We start from the raw sequence: 22,006 nt of genomic DNA on the forward strand, positions 1-22,006 counted from the left end.
GATTGGTGTTTTTCACTCATCATAGTATTGGAATCTTTCCAACTTGTGTTTATCAACACTTTCTTTTATTGTTGAACTGGTATTCCATTTTATGAGTATACTGTTATTTATTTATTTTTTTTTTGAGTATACTGTTATAATCCATTCTTCCAGTAAGGAACATTTGAGTTGTTACTAGTTTGGGGCTATTATGTATAAAGCCACTATGAAAATCTGCATACAGATTTCGGTGTGAAAATATTTATCTCTAAGATAAATATGTATGAATGGAATTACTGTGTTATATGTTTGGCTCTGTGAGAAACTGCCATGCTTTTTTTTTTTTCCAAAGTGAGAGTACCATTTTTCATTCCTACTAGTGATGTTATGTGTTACTGTGCTTTCTCAATAGCACTTGGTATTATCAATATTTTTTCTTATATCTATTCTAATAGGTGCCCGTTAATCACACAAGACTTAATTTGCTTTTTCCTAGTGGGTCATGGTTTCCATATCTTTTTTTTTTATACATTTTTTAAAAGATTTTATTTATTTATTCATGAGACAGAGAGAGAGAGAGAGAGAGTGAGGCAGAGACATAGGCAGAGGGAGAAGCGGGCTGCATGCTGGGAATGTGATGTGGGACTGGATCCCCAGTCTCCAGGATCATGCCCTGGACCGAAGGCGGTGCTAAACTGCTGAGCCACCCAGGCTGCCCGGTTTCCATATCTTTTCACGTATACTTATATTCTATTTCAGTATCTTTTGGTGTAATTTATGTTCACGTGCTCTTTAAAGATTTTATTTAGGGATGCCTTGGTGGCTCAGCGGTTGGGCGTCTGCCTTCAGCTCAGGGCATGATCCCAGTGTTCCAGGATCGAGTCCCACATCAGGCTCCCTGTGAGGAGGCTGCTTCTCCCTCTGCCTATGTCTCTGCCTTCTCTCTGTGTCTGTCATGAATAAATAAGTAAAATCTTTTAAAAAATAAGGATTTGATTTATTTGAGAGAGAGAACAAGAGAGCACAAGAAGGGGGAGTGGCAGAGGGAGAGGGAGAAGCAGCCTCCTACATGGAAGGAAGAAGAGCCCCACATGGGGCTTGATCCCAGGACCTGGAGATCATGACCTGAGCTTAAAGACAGATGTTTAACCTTCTGAGCCACCTAGGCAGCTAGCTCTGTGTTCAGCCGTGTGCCCTTTTGTCCATTTTCTGATTGGATTGCTTTGTAACTATTGGATATATAAAGTTGTTGAGATATAAACCATTGGATATATGATTTGCAGATGTTTTTTCCAGCCTTTTTGTTTTCTTCAAAGTGTCTTTCACAGAGTAAGAGTTTTGAATCTTTTTGTTTGTTTGTTCATGAGAGAGACAGAGAGGCAGAGATACAGGCAGAGGGAGAAGCAGGTTCCATGTAGGGAAGCCCGAGGTGGGACTCGATCCCAGGACTCCAGGATCACGCCCTGAGCTAAAGGCAGGCGCTTAACTGCTGAGCCACCTGGGCGTCCCAAGAGTTTTGAATCTTGATGAAGTCTAATTTATTGATTAAAAAATTTTATTTTAGGGCTACCTGGCTGGCTCAGTTGGTGGAGTATGCGACTTTTAATATCAAGGTCATGAGTTCAAGCCTCATGTTGGGTGGAGAAATTACTTAAAAATAAAATCTTTAAAAAAATTAAAATTTTATTTTATAGGTTTTTTTTTGTTATGTATAAGAACTGTTTGTCTAACTGTAGACAAAAATTTTCTTTTACATTCTAGAAGTTTTTTTTAGTTTTATTTTTTTTTTAAGGTTTATTTTTAAGTAATGGCTACATCCAGTGTGGAGCTTGAACTCTCACAACCCTGAGATCAAGAGTTGCATACTCCACTGACTGAGCCATTTGGGTGGCCCTAAAAGTTCTATGTTTTCCATTTAGGTCTGTTACTCCTTTTGAGTTAACTTTTGAATTAGGTATAAAGTTCTATCATGGTTCATTTTTTGCCTTTTGGATGGCCACTTGTTAAATTACCATTTATTTGTGAAAACTGTCCTTTCTCTATTAACTTGCCTTTATAGCTCTGTCAAAAATCAGTTGGCCGTATTTTGTAAAAGGTTTTGCTTTTGACTCTCTTCCATTTACCTGTATGTCTATTCCTCTGTCAGTACCATACTATTTTGATTAATGTTGTATGATAGGATATAAAATCAGGTGGTGTGATTCCTTCAGCTTTATTATATTTTTCAAAAACCTTTTTAGCTGTTCTCATTTTTTTCGCCTTTCCATGTAGAATCATCTTACCTATATCTACAAATTCTTTTTTTGCTGAGATTTTCATAGTGAATACACTCAACCAGTAAATCAGTTTGGGGAGAATTGACATCTTGGCAGTTTTGAGACTTCAATCTATGGATATGATATGTCTTTTTATTTATTTATCCTTGATATTTTCATCAGCATTTTATAGTTTTAGTGTATAGATTTTGTATGTTTTGTTACGTCTACACCTCAGTATTTAATTTTTTGGGAGGCTATTATAAATGGTATTGTGATTTTAATTTTGGTTTCTAATTGTGGATTGCTTGCATATAACTGGTATTGATTTTTATATATTAATCTATAGCCTGTTTAATTTGATAAACTCAGTTAGTACTTCAAGGAGTCTTTCCTCTAAGTTTCTTGGGATTTTCTACACAGACCATTGTGTCATTTATGAAAAGAGCTGGCTTTATATATTACTTCTGATCTGTGTGCCTTTTATTATCTTCTCTTGACTGATTTCACTAGCTAACATTTCAAGCTCTGTTGAATAGGAATGGTGAGAATAGATATCCTTACCTTCTTCTCAGTCTTTAAGGGAAAACATTCAGTTTTTCATCATTAGTATGATGTTAGCTATGAATATGTTGTGGATATTTTGTAGATATTTTGCCCTTTGTCAAGTTGAGCAAGTTCCCTTCTGTTCCTAGTCTATGGAAAGTATCATGAATGTGTGTCGAATTTTCTCAGTAATTTTTTGCATTAATAGAAATCATATATTTTTCTTCCTGTCTCATTGTTTTAGTTTACATTTCTCTCATGATAAGTGATGATGAATATATTTTTATGTGTTTATTGGCCATTTTTATCATCTTTCTATTTGAATGTCTGTTGTTTAGCCCATTTAAAAAAGAATTTCTTTTTAACATTGATAAGCTTTCAGAAAAGTTGTTAAATACAGAACAAAACTTTTTTCCTGAACTACTTTAGATCCCCCATTGTGCGTACCTTTATTCCTGAGTGTCAGTATTTCATTGTGTATGGGATATTTGCCTCAGTGGAGGAATTAATATTGTTAAAATGTTCATGTTACTCAAAGTAGTGTACAGATTCAATGCAATCCCTATCAAACTACCAATAGCATTTTTTTTTTCATAAAACTAGAACAAATAATATTAAAATTTCTATAGAGCCATAAAAGATCCTGAATAGCCAAAGCAATCTTGAGAAAGAAAAGCAAAACTGGAACTATCACAATTCCAGATCTCAAGGTCTATACTATAGAGCTGTAGTAATCAAAACAGTGTGGTCCTGGCACCAAAACAGATACATAGATAGTGGAACAGAGTAGAGAACCCAGAAATAAACCCATGATTAGATAGTTAATCTACAACAAAGGTTGCAAGAATATACAGTAGAGAGAAAAGACTGTTTTTTCAGCAAGTGGTGATGGAAAACTGGACGGCTACATGTAAAAGAGTGAAATTGGAGCACTTTTTAACACCATACACAAAAAATAAACTCAAACAGGATTAAAGACCTAAATGTGAGACCTAAAACCATGAAAATCCTAAAAATATCTCCTATGGCAAAATAAAGCAAAAACAAACTTATTGGTGTTACATCAAAATAGAGAGCTTATGGGACACCTGGGTGGTTCAGTGGTTTAGTGCCTCCTTCAGCCGAGGGGCTGATCCTGGAGACCCGGGATTCAATCCCTTGTCATGCTCCCTAGAGCGTGCTTCTCCTGAATCTGCCTGTGTCTCTGCCTCTCTCTCTCTATTTCTCATGAGTAAGTAAATAAAATCTTTAAAAACAAAAAACAAAATAGAGAGCTTTTGCATAGTGAAGGAAACAGAAAAGCATCCTACTAAATGGGAGAATATATTTGCAAATGATATATGCAATAAGAGGTTAATATCCCAAATATATGAAGAACTTGTATAACTTAACAACAAAAAAAAATCCAATGAAGAAATGGGCAGGGAACCTGAATAGATATTTTTTCAAAGAAGACAAACACATGGGAAACAGATACATGAAAAGATGCTTAACATCACTCATCATCATCAAGGGCACCTGGGTGACTTAGTTAAGCATCTGCCTTTGGCTCAGGTTGTGATGGAACCTTGCGTCGGACTCCCTGCTCAACGGGAAGTCTCTTTCTCCCTCTGCTGGTCCCCTTCCTTGTGTGCTCTCTCTATTATTTTTAAATAAATAAAATCTTTAAAAAAATACTATATGATTCAATAATTCCACTTTTGGGTATTTACCCAAAGAAAACAAAAACGGTAATTTGAAAAAAATATATATGCACCCCTGTGTTCATTGCAGCATTATTTACAATAGCCAAGATATGGAAGCAAACTTAAGTGTCCATCAGTAGATGAATGGATAAGGAAGATGTGTACACACACACAAATATTATGCAGTCATAAAGAAGAGATAATGCCATTTGAGGTAACATGAATGGACTTACAGGGTATAAATGCTAAGTGAAATAAGTCAGACTGAGGAAGACAAATATGATATGAAATGAATAAGTCAGGGGATCCTTGGGTGGCTCAGCGGTTCAGCGCCTGCCTTTGGCCCAGGGTGTGATCCTGGAGTCCCGGGATCAAGTCCCGCATCAGGCTCCCAGCATGGAGCCTGCTTCTCCCTCTGCCTGTGTCTCTGCCCCCCCCCCCCCCCTCTCTCTCTCTCTCTCTCTCTCTCACACACACATATAAATAAATCTTTAAAAAAATGAACTGAATAAGTCAGAATAAAAAAGCACAGCATGAGGAACATTGTGATACTGTAATAGTGATGTGTGATGACAGATGGTAGGCGCACTTTTGAGCATAGCATAACACATAAACTTGTGAGATCACTATCTGTGTCACATTTTTTTTTAAAGATTTATTTATTTATTCATTCATGAAAGACAGAGACAGGTAGAGACACACAGGCAGAGGGAGAAGCAGGCTCCATGTAGGGAGCCCGATGTGGGACTCTGGGATCACACCCTGAGCTAAAGGCTGATGCTCAACTGCTGAGCCACCCAGGCATCCCTATTGTGTCACATTGTATGTCTACTAGACACAGGAAATGTAACATTGTGTGTCAGCTAGACACAGGAAAAAGGACGTGTTGCTGCATGTCCACAATACATCCATCAAATTCAGAAAACTACAGTGAGATATTTTTATCATCTAATCCTCAGATTCCATTAAAGTTCTGCTGATTGTCCCTGTAATGTCCTTTATGCCTGAAGGATCTAGTTCAGAATTATATGTTACCTGTAGTTGTCATAAGTGTTTGGTCTCCTTAATGCAGAACAGTCCTTTCATCTTCTTTGACTTTCATGACCTTAACTCTTTTGAAGATTACAGACCAGTTATTTCATAGGATGTTGCTTAGTTTGGGTTTTCTTAGATTTTCTCATGATTAGATTCAGGTTATGTATCTTCATCAGGTGTATCAGAAAAGTAATGCTGTGTTCTTAGTGCATCCTCTCAGATGGCTCTTGATTTCAACTTGTCCAACTACTCATATCCACTTTTACCGCTTAGTTAAGGTAGCATCTGCTAGTCTTAATCACTGTGAAACTCCCCTCTTTTCCCTGGGGAGTTCTAATATCCCATTCTCCTTCTAAATTTCAGTTTGTTTATATCTGTATAAAATCATGGTTTTCTATTTTATTCAGTGAGTTATAATCTGTTATTACTTATTTAGCTGTTCCAAGTGTTACTAACTTGCCTGGTTAGGGATTTTGTTGATCTGGCTTCTGTGTCCCTTGACATATTCTCATCATTCTTGGACAGCTATTATCAGAAAGGTGATGTAGGTTCACTGTGTACTTTCCCTGCCTTAGCCCTTAATATTGGTCTTTTCTCCATTGAGTCCTGGCTCTTTTAGTATATAATGGTATTCAGAAGCCAAGATTTAGGTTCTAGATGTGCTTGCTGTGATTGGGGTGTTGCTGATACCAGTTCCTCCCAGTGAGAAGAGACTAAGGAAAATTTGGGCATATACATGCATATACATACTTATACATATATGCACTTATATCTATATTTATGTCTGTCTTTATCTGAACATGTTAAAAACCAAGACTTTACACCAGTACCACAAATTCTAATCAAGCCCAGAGGGTTCATTCTAAAGAGTTCTCCTTGTCCATATTTGTAACTACCTTCTCCAACAGTAAGAAATCTAGCTATTTTTCCGGTTACTTAATATATTTACTTGTTTAGTCCTCCCATCCTCTTACATAATTTCCTATCCCATCACTATTGATATCTTTCCCTGACAAAGATGTTCTCTTTATCCCTCTTGGACTCCCAACACCCTATATTTTATTGGTCCCCAGGGATGACTGCCTTACTAGCTTAAGGCTCTGATTGCCCACACCAGTGCCCTCTCAAATAAATTACCCTCCTCACCCAGCTTGGCTTTGATACCCTGCCCCTTGTCATACTTGGTTGGGGCATTTTACCCTTCTTGAGCTCAGTCTCCAACACTATGCCACCCTTGTGCATGGAGACCTTCTTGGCCCCACTTGGGGTCTGATATCCTACTTTTGGTCACCAGGGCTCCTCTTCTCCCTCTAGTGTAAGAAAGATTAGTTTGGGAAAAAAATATGGCAGCTTTTCCCTTTTAAAAAAATACTTTGTCTTGGGGCACCTGGTCAGTTGGGTGTCCCAACTCTGAGCTCAGCTCGGAGTTTGCTTCAGCTTCTCTCTCTCTCTCCCTCCCACTCACTTTCTGTCTCTTAAATAAATCAATTGTCTTTATTTAAAAAGTTGGTCTTTTTGTTTTTTGTTTGTAGAATTTTAAAAATCTACTTTGGATGCAACTCCTTTGTCAGATCTATGTCGTGTAAATACTTTTTTTCCAGTCTGTTCATTGCCTTTTTAAAATTTTTATTGAGGTGTCGGTGATAGAAGTTTTCAATTTTGAAAAAAATCTGTTTTATCACGTTAAGAAATACATAGTTAATGTTTCTAGAAACCTATCCAGTAACACTAATTAATTAATTAAGATAGGCTCCATGCTGGGCATGGAGCCCAGCATGAAGGCCCGGAGATCAAGACCTGAGCTGAGATCAGGAGTTGGATGCTTAACGAACTGAGCCACTCAGGTGTCCCCAACACAGTTATATTTTATTATATTTCTTTCTAAAAACTTTGTATTTTTGGCTCTTACATTGAGGTTTGTGATCCAAATTAACTGTTGGTTGTAATTTGAGATAGTGGTTCAAGTTTTAGGATTTTGTTTATCTAGCTACCTAGTTGCCTTATTTGTGGAAGCCTTTCCCCATTGAATAGATTGGTGCCTTTGTCAAAAATTGTATATATCTAGATATGTTTTGGTATTCAATTCCATCGATCTATTTACCTTTATTCCAATATCATAACCTTTTGATTTTAGTAAGTCAAGAAATCAGGTAGTATTATTAGTAGTATGAGTGTTCTTTTTCAAGATTGTTTTGACTGTTCTTGGTCCTTTAAGTTTTCAAACAAATTTTAAAATCAACTTCTCAGTTTTTTCTAAAGCAATGCTTATTGGAGTTTTGATTGGGGTTGCACTGAATCTACAGTTCAGTTTTCAGAAAATTAGCATTTTGACACTGATTTTTCCCATCTATGAACATGGTATATCTCTCTATTGATTTAGGTTGTCTTTGATTTCTTTTTTTCTTTTTAGCAGTGTTTTATGGTTTCCATTGAGGTCTTACCTGTTTTTTGAAATCTTTAAAGTATTTTTTTTTCTTTAAAGTATTTTAAAATTTTGATGCTATTGCAAGTGGAAATGATTTTTAAATTTTTTGTTTTTTTCTTTAATGTATTCGGTTGATTCTTTAAAAATTTTTTTACATAATTTCTCATATTATTGTATTTGCTTTGTCATTCTCCGCATATTATTTTTATTCTTGCCAAAGTAAGTTGCAGACATAATGTCCTTTTATCTCTACTTACTTACTAAAAACAAGGAGATTCTCTTTCATAACCACATTGTAATTATCAGAATCAGAGAATTAACATAGATATAGTACTGCTTGCTGGCTAATCTACATACTTCATTCAAATTTTGCCTCTTGTTTTACTAATGCTAGTTATAAAATTATGTTTGAGGGTATATCCAGTCCTGAATCACATGGTGCATTTTTTGGGTCAAGTCTCTTTCATTTCCTTTAATCTGGAAAAGTTCCCACAAATTTTGTCTTTTGTGACCTTAGTATTTTTTGAGTACAGGCCATGTACTTTTATTTTATTTTATTATTATTTTTTAAAAGATTTATCTATTTATTCATGAGAGATACAGAGAGAGTAAGAGACAGGTAGAGGGAGAAGCAAGATCCTCACAGGAACCCAATGTGGGACTCTATCCCGAATCCTGGGATCATGCCCTGAGCTGAAGGCAGATGCTCAACCGCTGAGCCACCCAGGCATCCCTGTACTTTTATTTTTTAAATAAGTTTGTTTGGGCAGCCCCCGTGGCACAGCAGTTTAGCGCTGCCTGCAGTCCAGGGCGTGATCCTGGAGACCCTGAATCGAGTCCCACTTCGGGCTCTCTGCATGGAGCCTGCTGCTCCCTCTGCCTGTGTCTCTGTCTCTCTGTCTCTCTGTCTCTCTCTCTCTCTGCATCTCTATGAATAAATAAATAAAATCTTAAAAAAAAAATAAGTTTGTTTAAACAACACGATGCTTGATTTGAAAAGTATCCAGGATTCATTTTTTTTAGAGTAATTTATCCCTGCTTAAAAACAGATTGTCTTACATGTAACAGCTATGTACAAAAACTGTTATAAAATTCACCTTGGTTTTACAATGATAAATGAAAAACATTAAAATTCCATAATTGAACAAGGAATTCAAGGATTTTCATGTTCTTTTTTTGTTAAACAGTGAGACAAAATAATTTACCAGAATATAAAGATAAGAGTTTAATAAGCATGCTACTATGGAGAAAGGGGTATTGTCACAGAAGCAGTATTTTTCCTCATTGCATTTCTACTTTATGTTGATCAAAATACACCATTATCCATTTAGTTTTTTAAGAAATGCAATATGCTTGTGCACACACACAGTTACTTTATGAATAATAAGGAATAGGGAAGAGGAAAATGAAAGAATCGAGAAAACTATACTGTAGTAGTATGTAGTTAGTTGAACTAAATTGTAGTTTTCTCATTGTGAATGTCTTCTTGGTCTGTAGGAGCAGAGCTTTAGAGTAAAGTAACAGGTTCCCTTCTTAATAGACACCTGTCTGCTGCTAGAACACATCAGTTGTATCTTTATTCTCCATTTCCTACTGTGCAAGTGTGTCTTTTTCGTTGATTGGCTGCCCTTCAAATTGGAATCTGATCTGCCTCATTGACAAACCCTGTCATTGATAATAGGCTTTCATGAATTTACAAAGTGGTGTATGTATACTTTTTAAAGTGCACCACAGAACCATCCTACCATGCCACCTTGGAGTGAATATGATCGTTGCTCTCAGGCTTGACTCACTCCTTGGGCTTTGCAGTGGTCATAGCAAGTGCCTGAGTTCCCTCAGCTGTCACTTCACCAAAGAGGTACCAGGTCCATACTGACTAAGCACATAAGCAACACCAGGAGTAGCAGAAGAAGAACAGTTACTTTCTACAAAGCTCCCCAGTCTGGGTTTGTCTGATGTTTTTTCACTATTAGATTCAAGTAATAAGTTTTTGACAGAAATATTTCAGGAGCAATGCTGTCCTTGGTACATTAGAAGACAAACAATTGCTTTTTGTCTGATTTCTCATAATAACTTCAGTCACTTGGTTGAGGTGGTTGTCTGCCATTTTCTCCATTGTAAATAAGAAGCATCTTGTGAAACGATACTTTGAGTTTATATAATTAGCCTCATCAAACTTTCTTTTTTTTTTTTTTCTCATCAAACTTTCAACCACTAGTTTTAGCATCCCCAGGTGAATGAGTCTTGCCTAAAACGGTCACTATTCTGATTGTTGTCAAGTGGCAATTTTTAAAAATTTATTTGACATTTGTTAATTGAAATTCTGCAGTAAGGAAGAGCCTTCTTCTCTCCCTTATTTGTTTATTCATTATGGATTTATGGTTTCTTACTTAACTATTGAGTTATCTGTTACTGTCATTAGCTTTAATGCATGAATTGTGCAGAGGTGGCCATTGGGACTCCCTTCACCATGGCTTTTGTGTCCTAACAGGTCCCCCTCATTCCAAACATTTTTTTTATTTCTTTGCTTTCTGGCCCAGCAAGATGTGTCTGGGTTTAACTTATATTTTCCAGCTCCTGCTTTGGAATCAGCCATTTTCCCAGGGATCTCAGGATCCTCTTAGTTCAAAATAGTGTACATGATATGTACTTCTATGTCTGTATCTGTCTGTCTTTACATATGTTGGTTCATACTGATGTCTTCAATTCTCATCTCCTACTGCAGGGTTCGTTCTAGCTTTACCCCTTTCCGTATTTATAACTTGCTGCACCAGCAGTGAGAATCCTGACTCGCGTTATCTACTTTGATCATTTGCTCAGTTCAGAATAAACATTTAATTATTTCAGAACTCCCAGCCCATTCCATTGTGAAAAACAAATCTAGTAAAAAGAGAGCTCACTGTTTATAGTTTTAGTTCTTGAGCCCAAGTGTACATAGTTAAAATAGCGTGTTCAAAAGTTATTTGGATTAGATCCACTCCTGTCCTCCTTCAGTGTGGTTCTGTTAATCATTTGAAATACTTTAACATTTTCTGCTTATATGTATCACAATAGTTTCTCTTCTCAAGGCTGTGGGAAAACAGGCTCTCTCCTGCATTGGTTAGGAATACAAATCCATGCAATTTTTTTGAGGGGAATTTCACATTAACCAAATTACATTTGCATTTAATCTTTGACTCAGCATTTCTACTTCAGGAATTTACCCCGAAGATGCACCTTTTAACAACACAAAAGTACAGATTCATGAGGTTGTTCAAGACAGTAGTATTTCTATTTGTGAAATGTTAAAAGCCACCTAAGTGCCAGTACATGGGGGAATGGGTGCATCAATAAACTTTGGTCCATCTGCGTCATGGATTTTTATGCAGCTGAGAAGAGAATGAAGACTGTCTATGAAATGATTGAATGATTTCCAGAATATATGGTTGGATGAAAATAGCAAGTGCTAAATACTGTGTATGGCATGCAATTTGTTTGTCTAAGAATAAAGGGGAAATAAAATGGATGTGCATATTATCATTTGTGCAAAAAAGAGCCACTAGAAGAAGAAACCAGAAACTGATAAGATGGTTTACCCAACAGGGGATGGATGGGAACGAAGTGGACATTTGGAGGTGAAATGGGAAGAGAAGGGTTGAGGGCAGTGTCAATTCTCTGAGCATAACCTTTTATATAGTTTGGGTTTTATAACTATATTATCTTTCACAAACTTAAAAATAGTAAATAAAATAATAAAGAGCAGGAAAAAGCAAAATAGATTACAAACAAAAGATGAAGCTAATGCTGTTAATAGTGATAAAATTCTTTTGATGTGGTCAGACACCTCAGTTTCACTCTTCCTTCTGAAGGTCAGTCCTGGAGCTGTCATTTATCCTATTCCTTGTTTGTAGAGGGGCCAATCTCCTGAGAAATTTCCAGGGGCACAGAACTTTAGTGCTAAAACTGAGAAAGTCCCAGGCAAATTGGAGTGAGTTGATTACCCTGTTTGATGTACAGTTTTCCCGGGCTTTCCTTTCATCACCACCTTGGGAATTCTTTTTACTTGTCTCCTGTAGATATAGTTTCTCTCCTAGCTCTTGTTTGGATATAATTTTTGTTTTAGTTTGGTTTGTTCTTTATTGATATTCATTTGTGTAACAGATTCTCCAGTTGCTTCCCAAGAATAGGTGCATAGAAGGTTAACAGTTTGAAACCTCACATATCTTTATCCTGTGTTCCAAGCTGTATTATTGGTTTGACTTAAGAATTTTAGAAGGGCATCTGGCTGGCTCAGTCAGAAGAGCAGTGACTCCATCTCTGGGACATGGGTTTGAGTACCACACTGGCTGTAGAGATTACTTAAATAAATAAAACTTTAGAACAAAATGTAGAAAATATTACATTCTGGGGCACCCAGGTTGGTACAGTTGGTTAAATGTCTGTCTATTGCTTTCAGCTCAGGTTATGATCTCAGGGTCATGAGATTGAATCTTGAGTCAGGCTCTGTGCTCAGCGCAGTCTGCTTGAGACTCTATCCCCTTCTGCTCCTTCCCACCCGCACTTGTGCCTCTGCGCTTTCTCTCTCTAAAATCAATAAATATATATATATATTAAAGAGAATATTATTTTCTTTAAAACTGCTCTTGAGAAACATCAATGCCATTCTGATTCTTTTGTATGTGATGTGTTCTTTCTGAATGGAAGATTTTAGGGTCTCTTTCAGTTCTCTTTCTGAAATTGTATGGTGCAGTGCTGTGGAATGGGTCTTTTTTCATTTATTGTGCAGGGCATTTTGCTTTATAAACCTGGAAACTCAGGTCTTTTCATTTTGGGAAAACTTCTTGCATTACTATCTTTTCTGTTTTCTCTTCTTGGAACTTCTATTTGTTTGATGTGGGACTTTCTTGATGTAACCAATTTTCTTTTTCTTCTGAGTCAGTTCTTTGGAATATAACCTATTTGTTGTTGTTTCAGGGGGTTTTGTTTTGTATCATTTTGTATTTCTAGCAGATTGCTCACATTCACTGATGTTCCCTTATTTGTTTTTTTTTTTTTTTAAAGATTTATTTATTTATTTATGATAGACACAGAGAGAGAGAGAGAGAGACAGACAGACAGACAGACAGAGACACAGGAGAAGGGAGAAGCAGGCTCCATGCCAGGAGCCCTCCAAACAGGCTCCACTCCAGGATCACGCCCTGGGCCAAAGGCAGGCGCTAAACCGCTGAGCCACCCAGGGATCCCCTTATTTATTTGTTTAAATAGCATTCTGTACTTTTTGTTTGGGGGCTCTTTGAGAACATTTACTATGAAATCTTCATTATCTCTGTTTCCTTTCATGCCTTTTTGTTTTTGGTTGCTGTTTCATATGACAGTTGTCCTCAAATATCTGGTGGCCCTGGATAGGTCACTCACAGTGAGAGAATTGGCAGATTCTGTGGGCACTATTTGTTGGATGTGATAGATAGTGGGAACCCAGATGCTTTTTTATTTTTATTTTTTTGGAATCCCCAGTTATCTACCAGAAGGTGTTTTCTGATAGACTGGTCACTTTTTCTGGGAAGAGAAATCCTTTTCTCTCTTGCCAGCCACTTGAGAGCAGGCTAGGGCTGGGATTGTAGAGCTACTTTATTAGGAAAGCTTTGGGAGCCAATTTGGAGAAGGGAGCTGATGGTGTCCCTGTTTTGGATATGGTCTTTGACTTACTGCTCCTGTTTAGAGTGAAGCATCTCACTTCCTCCCTCACTCCTTGAGCTGGTGTCTTCTATTCTGGACCCTCTCTGGTTCAGTCTAATTAGAATTAAGTCTCCTATTTTCTTCTGAGTCTAGAGATGGATATTGCTTAATGATTTGGGTACAGAGAGGGGACCTGAGGGGTCGAACTTCTGAATCAGACTTCCAACCAGTTCTGTTTTCATTCCCATGCCTCGTCCCTGTGTGCAGTGGTTTCTGGTACCTTTAATCACTGCCCTCTTGGGGGTTTTGCAGTACTAACTGGCCAACTTTTTGGCTTTGACCTCTGCAGCCTCAAATGACAGCTTTCTTTTTCCCTGCTGAGTCAGTTCCTGTCTTCCTGCTATCCATCTTCCAAAATTCTGTCGGCATCTCTCATCTGCTGCCTTTTCCTCCCCCTTTCCCTTTGTCCATTGATACCTTTATTATTCCCTTAGGGTCATTCTAAAGAGACTTCTTTAGAAGTCTTAGGTCCATTTTGCCATGTTTAAATGGAAGCTCAAGCCTTTGTGCAAAGAAAGTGGGAAATGACCATGACATCCATACCAGACCCTACCTGGTCCCTACCCCTCCACCTGCCACCCAGGACTATGGCCCTTGTTCCTTCCCTGTAGCAACCACTATCATTTATGTGTATCCTTCCTATTCACATAAATCCATTAAAAATGTGTGATCTCTTTGTTTATATAGGTGTATTTTTATTTCTTTCAACTACTGTTTAATAGTGTATCATATCAATATACCTGATGTTATGGATGCCTAGGTTTTTTGTTTTTTTTTAAGATTTTATTTATTTATTCATGAGAGACACACAGAGAGAGGCAGAGACATAGGCAGAGGGAGAAGCAGACTCCTTGAAGGAGCTTGATGAAGGCCTTGATCACAGGACTCCGGGATCACGACCTGAGCCAAAGGCAGATGCTCAACCACTGAGCCACCCAGGTGCCCTGTGTTTTTTGTTGTTGTTGTTGTTTTACGATTACAAACACCACTGCAGCAATTTCTTTTTCACTTTTGTAGTCTCCATGTGCAAATGCATGAGAATTTTTCCAGAGGACTACTTCCTTAATGTTTTAATGGGTAAAATGGAGGTGATTTTGGAGGCTTTCTCTGAGGCTTGATGAAAACATTTCATTAATTTTTAAAAAGATTTTATTTATTTATTTATTTGAGAGAGAGAGAAAGAGCATGAGCAGAGGTGGGGAAAAGAACGGGGGTAGAGGGAATGAATCTCAAGCAGACTGTGCTGAGCGTGGATCTCATGACCTGAGCTGAAACCAGGCATCTGAGGCCCAACCTACTGAGCCACCCAGGTGCCTCTAAAATCTAAAATATTTTGAGAACTGAAAACTGTTTTTCCTAAGTCATTTGACAGTAAAATGTGCCTTGTCTAAACTCATTTGGAGGCAAAACTCTGGGACTGATAAGGCTATTTTAGTTGGTATATCCATACATGTTATTTCAAAAAATATTAACATGTGTTAATATATGATAATTAAAACTATATGCAATGTATTACCACCACCAAATTAAAGAAGTCCTGAATTCTAAAGCCCATCTAGATCCAAGGTTTCAGGAGAGGGAGATCATGGATCTGTGGTCACCTTACCATTGACTAGAAGCTTTACAGTGGTGGGTGGCAAATCATAGATGAGAGTTTGTTTTATATCTGGTTGATGGAAGCTTCTTTTTTGTCTTTAAGAAGAACTCAGACAGTTTTTTTCTCTTTAACTGTACTCCAAGAGTGTTCATTTTTTAAATAACAGCTCTTTTCTTTCTTTGACAGCTATAATGTTGAAACTGCTTGTGATAATGCTAATGGAGTTCAAATTCAATAGAACTTTTTTTACATTATTTTTTTAAAATGATGAAATCTTTTCTCAAGCATACACAGAGGTTGCTTTGCTAGTTTTAATTCCTCTTTAGGATTCATATAGCAAAATTAAAACCTCACAGACTATTGTGCCTCCATTGTCTATCGTTGAAGTTTACCTTTAGATCTATAAACTTTCTGTACACGTTAATAGTTTTTATGTGGCTTTTATGGATTCCGATTAAAGTCATTCATGTTTTTCAGAACTATCAGTTAAATTCAGTAAGACATTTTTATCCCAGCTTCATCAAGATGGAACTCACAGAAAGTGGCTATTAGTGTATTCATAAAGTCATGCAATCATCGCCATTGTCTGATCCCAGAACGTTTTCGTCACTCTCCAAAGAAACCCCATATCCTGTAGTGGTCATTCTCTTTGCTCAGTTACCAGAGCTTTCTAAAAAAGCAGATCCTCCCCTTTTCTTGCTTTTTTTAAAGAGTGTCTTGGCTCTTGTCTTCATTTGCAGAGTCAAGTTGTATATATAAAAAAAAAGCTTCATTGAAATTTTATTGAATTTACAAATCATTTTGAGGAGAATTGACATCTTTACAATGTTGAATTTTCTTAAGATAGAAGGTGGTATGGCTCTGTTTAAATTTTTTTTTTCTGTTTAAGTTTTAAGCCTTTCCTTATAAAGTTTTATTTTCTTCATAAGATGATTGTATTCCTTTTGTGAAATTTGTCCCTGAGTTATTTTAAATTCTTTGTTCTTATAAATTACATTTTCTAATTGGTGATGTTATTGCTGAGTTTTTAATGTGCTTTTGAATCTTACAACCTTGCTGAATTTCTTACTAGGTCTGAATCTCTTGGCTCTTCAATGTAGATAATTATACTGTCTGGAAATTAGAACACTCTGTCTCTTCTAATCTCTTCTTTTTTTTTTTTTTTAATAAGTATTGTTAGAAATTCTAGTATGCTGTTGAGTGGTCGGCATGCTCTTAGTTTTATTTTAATAATTTATATTCAGCAGCTCTCAAATCAGCCTTCCCTAAGAAACCATACTCATTTCTTGCTCAGGAAATGCTTATCAGATCTACAAAGAAAGAAAAGGCATACCTGAGATTTGTTTATATGTTTTTCTAGTTCAGAACGTAATCTTGGGCAGTTGAAATTTTAGTGTTCTGTTTTACTCATGTTTGGGGCTTGTTATATTCACAGTGCCTTTTATTATTTTTTAAAAATATCTGACTTGGGATGCCAGGCTGCCTCAGGTGGTAGAGCATGCACCTCTTGATCTCAGGATTGTAAGTTTGAGCCCATGTTGGGTGTAGAAATTACTTAAAAATAATATCTTTTTAAAAAATCTGACTTATGGGAAAATATTCAGGTTTATTTATTATTAGTATTCCTTAGCTTTTTTTCCAGTTGCCTTGCCAAATTAATATACTTTGTGTATTTTAAGAACGCATATTTGTGTTAGGAAGTGAATATAGGTAAAAACTATAGGCAAGTATTCTTTGTGCTGCTTTTACTCTTCCAGCATTTCTGTAAATATGAAATTATTTCCAAATGTGAAATTTTTTGAAATGTGTTTGTTTGTAAAAGTAACGCATGCCCGTGATCAGTGTTTAAAAGGATCCAGAACAAAGAACTGCAAATGACTCAATTTAAAGATGTGCAATAGACTTGAATAGACATTTTAAAAAGGAAGATAAGAGAATGGCTAGTAAGCATATAAAAAAGTGCTCAATATCTTTAATTACCAGAAAAATGAAAAATAGGGATGCCTGATGGTTCAGTAGTTGAACGTTTGCCTTTGTCTCTGGTCGTGATCCCCGGGGTCTTGGGATCAAGTCCCACATCAGGCTCCCTCACAGGAGGGAGAACTCTGCCTATGTCTCTGCCTCTCTCTATGTCTCTCATGAATAAAAAAATACATCTTAAAAAAAAAAGAAAAGAAAAAACCACTATGAGGTACCACTGCATCCCGCTAGTATGGCTAAAGTAAGATTGACAGCACCATATGATGAGGATTTGGAGCATCTGGAGCTCCATGCAGTGCCGCCATGGGAATCTTTGGAAATGTCTGTAAGTTGTTTGTTTGTTTGTTTTAAGCATCCGTCCCTTGCCCAGCAATTCTGTGCCTAAATATTTACCCACATGAGATGAAAACCTGTCCAGAAAAAGGTGTGTGCAAGAATGTTCATAGTAGCTTTGTATTCATAAGAACCCGAATCTGGAAATAATACAGATGTCGTTCCATAGGAGAATGGATAAACACATTTGAATGAATAAACATTCATGAATGTTTGAATAAATGAATGAATGAATAAACACAGTCTATATGAATACTGCTCTGTAATAACAGATAGTAGCTTCTAATGCTGACTAGAGCACACATGAATTTCCTTAACATTAGATACTGACACAAAAGAGTATATATTGTATGATTCCATTTCTGTAAAGGCCATGAATAGGCAAAAGTAATTTTTCATGATAGAAATAAGAACAGTTGGGGTACCTGGTGGCTATGTGGTTGAGCATCTGCCTTCAGCTCAGGTCATGATCCCAGGGTCCTGGGATCGAGTCCTGCATCGGGCTCCTCGTGTGGGGAGTCTGCTTCTCCCTCTGCCTGTGTCTCTGCCTCTCTGTGTGTGTCTCTCATGAATAAATAAACAAAAATCTTAAAAAAATAAAAAATACAAGGGACACCTGGGTGGCTCAGCGGTTGACTGTCTGCCTTTGGCTCAGGGCATGATCCCGGGGGCCTGGGATCAAGTCCTGCATCAGACTCCCTACAGGGAGCCTGCTTCTCCCTCTGCCTATGTCTCTGTGTCTCAATCTGTCTCTGGTGAACAAATAAATAAAATCTTAAAAAAAAAAAAAGAGAAGAACAATCATCTCACTGGGGAGGGAGGGGTAGTATAGAGTCCAGGTTGACTAGGAAGGAGTACAGAGGGACTTAGGGATGTTGGACATGTCCTGTATCTTGATAAGCATTTGTCAAACTCATCAGGTAGTATACTTACGATCTGTGCATTGTACTCTAAGTTATACCTCATTTTAAAAAGTAAGAGAAAGGACACAAGGGATATACAATTGATCCAGGGGCATTCCCCTTATATAAGTGCAATGTAATTATCACACTCAGGAATTTAACATTATTGCAAAAGTTTTTGTTTATTTATTCATGAGAGACACAGAGGCAGAAACACAGGCAGAGGGAGAAGCAGACTCCATGCAGGGAGCCTGATGCGGGACTGGATCCTGGAACTCCGGGATCACATCCTGAGCCGAAGGCAGACACTCAACCGCTGAGCCACCCAGGCGTCCCTGTCATAACATTTTTAAATAAGGTTTCAGCGAGATCACTCATTACCTGTTATTTATTTATTTTTTTAAGTTTCTTGAGAGAAAATATCCTTGCCAAAAAAAAAAAAAAAAAGTCTTGAGTCTGAGGGCATATTATCTAATGCCCATGATTCTCAGTAGCTGAGTTCATTTTTGTCAGAGGTCTACAGTGTTCAAAGGAAAGTTATGATATCAAATGTCTGAGGTTTATATGGAAAGATTAAGGATCTTAAAAAAGGCAGAATTAGAATCACAGCTTTTGTTTTCATTTTAAGTGTTTTTGTACTATTTGCTTCTTAATGAAAATATATGGCTTTGGAAATTTGGGGTAGTTTGAATTGCAAACAAGCAGGCAGTATTTGTTTAATTAAGATTTGTAGGGATCCCTGGGTGGCTCAGTGGTTTAGCACCTGCCTTCATGCCCAGGGTGTGATCCTGGGGTCCCAGGATTGAGTCCCACATCGGGCTCCCTGCATGGAGCCTGTTTCTCCCTCTGCCTGTGTCTCTCATAAATAAATAAAATCTTAAAAAAAAAAAAAAAAAAAAAAAAGATTTGTAATCAACACCAGGTTCCCCTAGACTCTGGAAAAAATCTAAAGGAGTGAAATTCTCTTTTAGTGACTAAGCTGTCAAAGAAGCATTTACCATTATAATGTTTTAAATGTTATTTTTTTATCTAAAAAAAAAATACATGTTAATCATAGAAAATACCCCAAATCAAAAACAAAGTCCTCACAATTCTGCCACCTAGAGGTGCTATGATGGCTAACGCACGTGTGGAGTGTTGCTGTTGTCTTTGTGCATACAGGCTCACCTGATTTTTCTTTTTAAACAGATGAAGTAATCATACCATGTGAATGTTAACTGCGTAATTTACTTGCTGCATCATCAGCATTTCTCATGAAGTATTCTACAGCTTTATTTATTTATTTATTTATTTATTTATTTATTTATTTATTTATTTAGAAAGATTGTATTTATCCATGAGAGAGAGAGAGAGAGAGGCAGAGACACAGGCAGAGGGAGAAGCAGGCTTCATGCAGGAAGCCCGATATGGGACTAGATCCCCGGACTCTGGGATCACACCCTGAGCCAAAGGCAGATGCTCAACCGCCGAGCCACCCAGGCATCCCTCTACAGCATTACTCCAAATGACTGTCCATAGTAGTGTTCCTTGATGGAAATTCTGGAATTACTGTTTTAAAACTTTTTTATTGTAGAAATGTAAGAGTAAAACGCAACATAAGTGTTCAGCTTAATGAATATCATAAAGTAAACACACTTGTACCTGCCACTCAAATTAAGACCTGGGGAGCGTGGCTGGCAGCCAGCAGCCCTTAATACCCTTTTCCACTCACAGCTCCCGTCTTCCCCTGAAAGGTAGCTACTATCCTGTTTCCAAGTTCTGTTCTTGCTTTTCTTTGTTGTTTCCCAGCTGTGTTTGCACCCCCAACATTGTGGGTTAGTTTGGCCTGTTTTTGGACTTCTAAAAAATGGAGTCATTACAGTATGCATTCTTTTGTGTCTGGCGTCTTTCACTTAGCATTTTGTTTTTCAGATTGGTGTACATTGCTGTAGTGGCTGTAGTTCATTCATTTTTTATTGTACATTACCTTGTTTTGATCTTACTTATGATGGGCACTTTGGTTGTTTATAGCCCAGGTTTTACAGATGTCACTGGCATAAATACTGAATGTGCTTCATGGTGTCTGTGTGCGGGGGGGTGCATGTATTTCTCTAGGAAATCCGTATGTAGGACTGACATTGCTGGATGTTTGTCCCTTCATCCGTGCCAGATAATTCCAAACTTTTCTCATATGGTTGCATCCATTTTCAGTCTTTTTTCTCATCCTCATTAACACTACTTAGTATTGTTAACTTTAATTTTAGCCATTCTTATGGATGTGGTGATATCTCAGTGTGGCTTAATTTACATTATAATGTGTTTTCCATGGTCAGTAAGGTTAAATAGGTTTATGTGTGAATGTTGGCCATTTGGGTGTCCTGTTTGGTTCAGTGCTTATTAATTCATGGCCTTCTGCCTATTCTTTTCCTGGGTTTCTATTTTCTTATTGATTTATATAATCTAGATATAAGATCTTTATCAGCTATATGAATTACAGATACTTTCTCCAACTCTAGAGGTATTTTGCTCTTTTTTACTCTGTTAATGGTGTCTTGTGCAGAACAGAGGATCTTAATTTTATTATAGTTCCATTGATCGACTTTCTCCTTTTAGGATGTCATGCTTTTCACATTCTGTGTAAGTCTTAGAAAAAGAAGTGTTGGGTTAAGAGGTTTTTAGATTTTCACTTACAGTGTACTCTGCCACTGGCAGTGCTTGAACCTTTTGATACCATTTTTCACAGTGTGGGCGCGATCCCCCCCTTTCCCAGAACCAGAGTTCTTTGTTCGTTAGTGAGTATTTTATCTTAGTTTGCTCCTGAGACTCAACAAATTTGTTGCATTATTTGGTGCACATGGCAGCCACTAAGCATAATTCCAAGATTAATACTAAAAATATTCTTTAGCTTTTGATTCTGAGGAACATTTATAGCTGGTAGGAAAAGAGATAAAGATCTAAAAAATTGTTTTCTTTTTATTAATTTAAATTAGCATGATTTGGGCTTAAATTAATGACAGCAAATTGATGAAGACTTAATATAATGGATCAAGGGATCCAGGAAATTGATGAGTTAGAATTCTGTAGATTTCTTTTATAAATTTCTAGTGTGTTTGTAAGAGGCAGAATCATGACTTGATCTACTTTTTTTTCCATATACTTTCTTAAAGAAGACATCCTTACCCTGATTTACCTCTGCTTTTCCTCTCCCTGGCCCCAATATTCATTCAGAGTTCTTCCTAATCTGTGAGGTGGGAGGTGTCCCCTTGATTTTCCCTGGGAATGGGTAGAGTTGAACTCACACTGCCACAGAGCCCTGGAAGAAGGAGCTTCCTTTAGAGGAGGAAATCTGCACCCCCCCCCCTTCCAGTTTAGTTCACTGACACTTTCCTGGGCCTCATCACAGTCTAAGTTCTCCTCCTGCCTTTAGACTTTCCATTGCTGCCAGAATGAAATCCCTACAACTCACATCATGCCTCTCTCTGTGCCTTCAGAGACTCTCAGACAGAATCTTAGTCCCTCAGCACAGTGTCTCACCATCTGCCCAGCTGCTCGCTCTGCACTCTCACGCACCTAGT

At 37.3% G+C, this 22,006-nt stretch overlaps 1 protein-coding gene and 1 pseudogene across 3 annotated transcripts in view; one reads left to right on the forward strand and one right to left on the reverse strand.

Moving 5' to 3' along the window:
- ASXL1 (ASXL transcriptional regulator 1) overlaps nucleotides 1-22,006 on the forward strand; it is a 78,164-nt gene that overhangs the window by 45,330 nt on the left and 10,828 nt on the right. The gene's annotated exons all lie outside the window — the stretch shown is intronic.
- Nucleotides 9,329-9,741, reverse strand: LOC112673793 (small ubiquitin-related modifier 2-like; annotated as a pseudogene).

The sequence above is a fragment of the Canis lupus genome, chromosome 24 (assembly GCF_003254725.2).
Source record: "Canis lupus dingo isolate Sandy chromosome 24, ASM325472v2, whole genome shotgun sequence".
In the NCBI taxonomy this organism is placed as follows: domain Eukaryota; kingdom Metazoa; phylum Chordata; class Mammalia; order Carnivora; family Canidae; genus Canis; species Canis lupus.